The sequence below is a fragment of the Oryx dammah genome, unplaced genomic scaffold (assembly GCF_014754425.2).
Source record: "Oryx dammah isolate SB20612 unplaced genomic scaffold, SCBI_Odam_1.1 HiC_scaffold_10, whole genome shotgun sequence".
In the NCBI taxonomy this organism is placed as follows: domain Eukaryota; kingdom Metazoa; phylum Chordata; class Mammalia; order Artiodactyla; family Bovidae; genus Oryx; species Oryx dammah.
In genome coordinates, this window is record NW_024070194.1 from 43,576,367 (window position 1) to 43,582,366 (window position 6,000).

General features: G+C 51.1%; 1 protein-coding gene across 3 annotated transcripts in view; it reads left to right on the forward strand.

Moving 5' to 3' along the window:
• Nucleotides 1-5,703, forward strand: part of RALGAPA2 (Ral GTPase activating protein catalytic subunit alpha 2) — a 273,021-nt gene extending 267,318 nt beyond the window's left edge. For all 3 annotated transcript variants that reach the window (XR_005722352.1, XR_005722353.1, XM_040247960.1), the window contains exon 41: nt 1,460-5,703. The gene's annotated coding sequence lies outside the window, so the exon portion shown is untranslated. The remainder of the gene's footprint in view (nt 1-1,459) is intronic.
• Nucleotides 5,704-6,000: the final 297 nt, after the last annotated feature.

Sequence of the window (6,000 nt, forward strand, 5' to 3'; positions counted from 1 at the left end):
GTGGGGTTAGTTCCTAGTTGGTGGTGGTTTAAGTTGTGTCCAACTCCCGTGACCCCATGGACTATAACCAGCCAGGCTTCTCTGTCCATGGGGATTCTCCAGGCAAGAATACTGGAATGGGTTGCCATTTTCTTCTCCAGGGGGATCTTCCCAACCCAGGGATCGAACCTGGGTCTCCTGCATTGCAGGCAGATTCTTTACCAACTGGGCTATGAGGGAAGCCCTGGTTCCTAGTTAATGATGTGAAATTTTATACAATTTGAAGTGAAGGTGTTCAAGCTGGAATCGTATCTGGGATTGAGTCAGGGGTGTTCTCCCTGCTGCCCTCCCTGATGGACCACACGGCGACGTCCTCCAGGGGCCTGGGGTGATGTCTATAACCAGCGCCATCTCCACTTTGGATGACAGCATAGCTATGCTGCTTTTACCAAAAATCAGTCTGTTTCCAAAGACAAAAACAGCAGAAGAGAGACTCACAACTCCTCTCTCTGCCTGACCTTCCTGGGACTGGAAGGAGGCGACAGAAGAGGCCAGGCTTGGGACATCTTAAGGAGGTCATTTGGAGAACAAGCCTGGGGTAGGCAGTCTCCTCGGGTCCAAGCGTGTTCACAGGTATTGATTCCAGAGGCTCTCCCTAGAAACAAGAAGGTCAGGTCCAAAAATGAAAGGAGATGCTGTCTGTGAGTAAGGCCACGTATGTAAATTAATTTCAAAGGCCAGTAATGAGAGAAATGTCAGGCCAAAGCCCGGAAGTGAAGCATGTCGGGAGAAGGCTAGAGAGCCTGCTTTTGAGGAAGCTGGGGCAAAGCCCAGCAGGGTTTAAAAATAGGTTATTAGGAGGGTGATGAAATGGTCCTCCCTCGAAGCAGGGCCCGGGGGGACCCACCTCAGCAACAACGGCTGTGTGTTGCAGCAGCGGGCGCCTGGGTTCCTGGAGCAGCCCTGGGGATAGGGCGTGCGCAGGCTTCAGCTTCGTTCCTTTTTCTCTCTGGGACCCAACAGCTGTAGGCACTTCTGGACTTGTTCAATTAGTCCTGACCGCCCATCTCAGACCCCTTGGGGAATAATCGAGCTGTAAGCCTGGTGTAAAGTATCAACATGTAAATAATAACACGACAGAGCCACAAGCTGCCCCTGACTTTTTTTCTTGTTCTTTCACTGATTCTGGGGCAGTTTGCTCCGTCGCCCTTGCCCCACACCCATAGTGTTAATGGTGCCTTTTCTCTTCCTTCTTTACTTGAGGATTGGATGTAAGGCCCAATAAATTTCAAAAAGATTCACAGCTCCTTTTGCGCTGCAGGAAGGTCTAGAGCAAAGGCTGGGAGGTCTGTGAGTTCATCCAGCAAACGTCCCTGCACACGAGTGGCACCAGGCGGGGGTCCAGCCCGCTTCCTGGGGGTGTGCCACATCCTCCCCCTCCACCCTGTGTCCACAAGGGCCTCCCTCTGCTTCCTTCCAGGGCCCTGGCTACCAGGCTGAGCTCCCTCTATGGTGCCTCTCAGGGAGGAGGAAATGGAGGAGACTCCCCTACTTCCCCACCCAAACCCCCAAACCCAGACTCCGGGAACCTTGCTGCTCTACCAGTGTCCTCGGCGAGTCTCCCTGCACACCGGCTTCTGAACTTGAGGAGGAATCCCACCAAAATGCTGTGGATCAGACTCAAACTAGGCGGTAGCATCTCAGGAACCTTGGGCTGTGAAAGAAGAAAAGTCGCCAACAACCAGAGACGCACCGGCTGGTGGGGCTGCCCCAGCAGAGGGAACAGGAGGAGGCTCCGGGCTTCCCGGGAGGGCGAGGGGCAGCTGGCTCTGTCCCCCAGGGTCTCCTTTGCTTTGTAAACTGTCCAATGTTTCCCTGTCCCGCTCTTGGAGGAGGGCTTCCTGCATTGGTTTTGCTTCTCCTTCTGTTAGGATTCACGGCTAGCCCCAAATTTCATCATCATGGAAATTGGCTTTCCCCAGGGCCTCTAGCCCGGGAGAAGTTATGCCTCCGTTGCTGTGTTTTCCACCTGGTCCCCAATGCCTGCTAACCAGGGAGAGCGTTCCTGACCCTGACCCTGACCCTGACCCTGTCCCTGCTGGAGGCCCTCTACGTGGTGAGGGTGAAGCTCCTGTCTCGGGGCGCTCAGGTGATTCTAGAAACAGAGTCCTGTCCCTGCAAAAGCTCCCTTCCTGTCCTCACCCTGTGGTAGGGCCCCCCTGCCTCCCACCCTGCTGGGAGGGGCCTCCCACACTTTTCCTGACACACAGAGCTTTAGGGGGATTGAACTTTAGTGAAGGGTGTGATCCCTACTTTGTACCCATTTGGCTGCCCAAGAGGGGCCTGTTGTGTCTTTTTTTTTCCAGAAAGGGAAGAAGGACAGCCTCACTTTCCATTTGTGCTTGCTAGGTGCCCTTGCTGGGGTTGGGGTGTTGGGGGCTGGCCCTCTGCTAGTCACCAAGGCCCTCGGACCATCTCCAGAGTGAGCCCTAAGCCCGGAACAGGGGAGCCACCAGCTAAGGGCCCAGAAAGTTCTCCATGCAGGTGCTTCCCGCCCAGCCTGCCGTCGCCTCTCCACTCCTGCACCCACCCGCGGGTGCCCCCAGCCTACCCGTTGCCCCCCTTCCAGCTGGGCCCTCCGAGCCCCTTGCCCAGCAGAGCCACCATCTTCCCTGACCACTCACCGCCCAGTGGGCTGGTGCCTAACAATGGCAGGGGGAGCAGGCAGACCCTGGAGACGGTAAGACAGGATTCAGAAGGGCTTTCCTGTTAGAAGGAGGGGGACTTCTGATTTTCCAGGGAGCTTGTTTCTCTGCTTTACAGAGAATGGCGGGTAGGACTTGAGGCCAGGCCCACAGGCAGGGGCGGTTTGAGCACTACTGGGACCAGAGAGCACCCAGTTCGTTCCAACAGAAGCAGCTCTCCCGGCTGGTCTGTCAACGGTTTGTCCACTGATTGCGGGCTTGGTGGCAACGTCAAGGGTGACCGGAAGTGACCGCCTTCTCTGTTGTGTCAGCAAATGTCACAACTCTTGTCCTCCCGGGCACTCCCCCCACCGCCCCCCGACCCCAGCTTTGAGTGACTTCGGGTTTCTGCTTGGCGTGGATTGGCCCACATGGCCCCAGAGTCAGGTTCTGCTCCATGTGGTTCCTCGATCCTACAGGAGGGACATCACTTGCTCCTGAGTCCCACGTAAGCTCTAGCTTCTGGGAGAACATATCACCTTCAGGCCCTAGACAACCCCTGTATCAGAATTCTTAGACTTGGTTTCAGGACTCATATTGAAGCCCCCCCCACACACACAGACTCCTGCCCGATAATTCCAGCCCTCCTGACCCAGAGTGGGAAAAGTGGTTGTAGGTAGCAAATACATAGACTTTCCTATAATCCCAAAAGATTCTGACCACCCTACGACCCCAGAGCACAGCTAGCAGTGTGACGGCTCTTCTCAGTAACAGCTTTGGTTTAGAAACACAGGGACTCTAGTGACAAAGTTTTTTGCTTGCAATCACGTGCACTTGAATCGCTTTTGTTATTTGGGGTGGAAAATTGAAATGATCAAGTTTTTTTTCTCTTTTTTTTTCACTTAGAAAAGCAAATATTGAACTTCTGTAATAAATGCCTTTCAGCAAAATTTCCAAGGGTCACTTATCCGGTGGGCACCCCACCTGAGTCACCACGCTGACTCATGACATTAGTAAGTCAGCCATCTGTAAACACAAGTGGCCCTTGCTGGCCCCAGATGGAGAAGACTCGCGGGCTTCCAGGCAGGCCCAGGTCTTCCGCCCACCTCTCTGCACATTGATTTCCATCTGAAGCAAAGATGGTCATCTCTAGTCTCACTAAGTAGGTGTTTGTACTTAAAAAAAAATAGTAATTCCACAAAATGATGACATTTTAAGTAGTAAAACCTTATTTAGACAGCAGTGAAGAAGAAGGGACTGTCACGGTGTCTTCCTGCGGTTAAGGAAAGGTCTTCCCAGCTGCCTCAGGGAAGGAAGGGGGCTTCAGCCTTGACTCTCAGAGAGGCTGGCTGGTGGGACCCTCATCCTTACCATGAAGTCCTTCGGATCCTTAGACAGTGCAGGTCACATGTTCCTGACCTTCCTTGGGAGTGACCACCCACACTTCATCTACTGTCGTATCTGCAGGCGGGAGGGGTGCTTTTACGATGACTGTGACGTCTTAGATGTAACTGTGTTACCCTCATAGCAACTGAAGGGGAATGTCCACACCCAATGGGAAATTCCACAGGAAACAACCATGTCTTCATTGCACTCAGTACCTACGTATGACATACATGTTAAGTGAATGTTTTGTTGGGTTTTCCAGGTCTACAATATTTAGTCCATGTAAATGATAGAATTTGATAAATATGGTAAATTAAGTTATAAGGTGTCATTTGATTTCTCTTTTGCTGTCTCACGTTATTTAATGTTCCTGACGCTCCATACCCGGTTTGTGCCTACGTCGGTGTAGACCGTTTCTGTAAGCCACTTGGCCGGCACAGTGCCCCTCAGCGAGGGGTGCCCCACCCCCAAGGAGCACACGGCTCGCCAATGGCCATTACCTGACTCCCCAGTTTGCCCTCCCTCTTTAATTCTGATTTACTGTGATGACTCAATAAAGTAGAAACACAGCACTCACGTGCCATATGTTCCTCGTGTTTTCATTATAGTTGGAAGGAAAATAAAGTTTATCCTGGCATCTAACAAAAGATGGTTTACATTTTTATCAGATGAAGTTGTTCAAAAGCATTTTTTTTAACCAAAGCCTTAATAAGTATCCAAAATAGTAGCCAGGATGGGTGCAGGGAGGTTTGCTGATGTGTAAAAAAACGACCTCTTGGTTCATAACCTGGAAGCCAAGATTAAGCATCATCACTCTATGTCTCAATGCCCGCCTGCTCCTCTCTTCTGCATCAAGGCCCACAGTGAGCCCTGGCTTTGGACCCCATCTCCCCAGAGCAGCCCTCTGTACCAGTCACTCTTCTGGAGCCCCTGACCCTGATGAGCAAGGGTCCAGGTTGGAGGCTTTGTCTTGTGAAGAAGGGATAGACAGGGTGTAATAATACCCCCTGTGGTGCACCTGAAGCCCACCTGTGGCCTCACCTCAGGACTCCAGCCATCAACCATCACATTCAGACAACCTGGCCAGGTGGCCCCTACCAGCATCCTGGGCTACTTCCATACCCTGGACAGCAGGGAACTTCCAGAACATTAGACAATCAAGCTTTGCAGAAAGCATCCATTCGTCCATCTGCAAATATTTGCTGAGTCCCTGTTACTTCCAAGACATTTATTGACCTCCATGGGGAGCTGCCATCCTGGGAGCCAAGTAGAGCCTGAATCCTTTTGGCTTTTTTTTTTTTTTTTTAGCCTTTGACTATTAGCAGGAGCTCACTTTTAAGGTATGTTTCACCTTAATGCTTGGTTCCTCATGAAAGGAAGCTGGGTGATTTTATTTGTTAGGGAGCCTTCGTAAGATTCTGAGTCCTACCCAACCCCTCACCACCTAGATTCTTACCAATAGGTGTGGTGGGACCCCATCATCTGTTTTTTCAACCACCACCACCCCCCGCCCACACAAGAATTCTGCTCCTTATAGAACAAAGGAGAAATTAGGAATTCTCAGTGGTTAGGACTTCGCAGTTTCACTGCCAAGGGGTGTGGATTTGATTTATGGTTGGGGAACTAAGATCCCACAAGCCATGCACCACAGCCACACACACACACACAAAAATTAGGAATTCTTAGTAGCCTCCCTTCTGGACCATGTCAGACATGGAAAACACTGACTAGATTCATTCAAGCAAACATATTGCTATCACAATATCAGACATTATGTGATCAAAATTCTCTTTAAACATTTTTAAATTTTTATTTATTTTTAGCTATGCTGTGGAGGCTGCAGGATCTTAGTTACTTGACCAGGGATCAAACAAGCATTTCCTGCGGTAGAAGCACAGACTCTTAACCACTGGACCACTAGGGAAGTCCCCCAAATTCTGCCTAAAACACT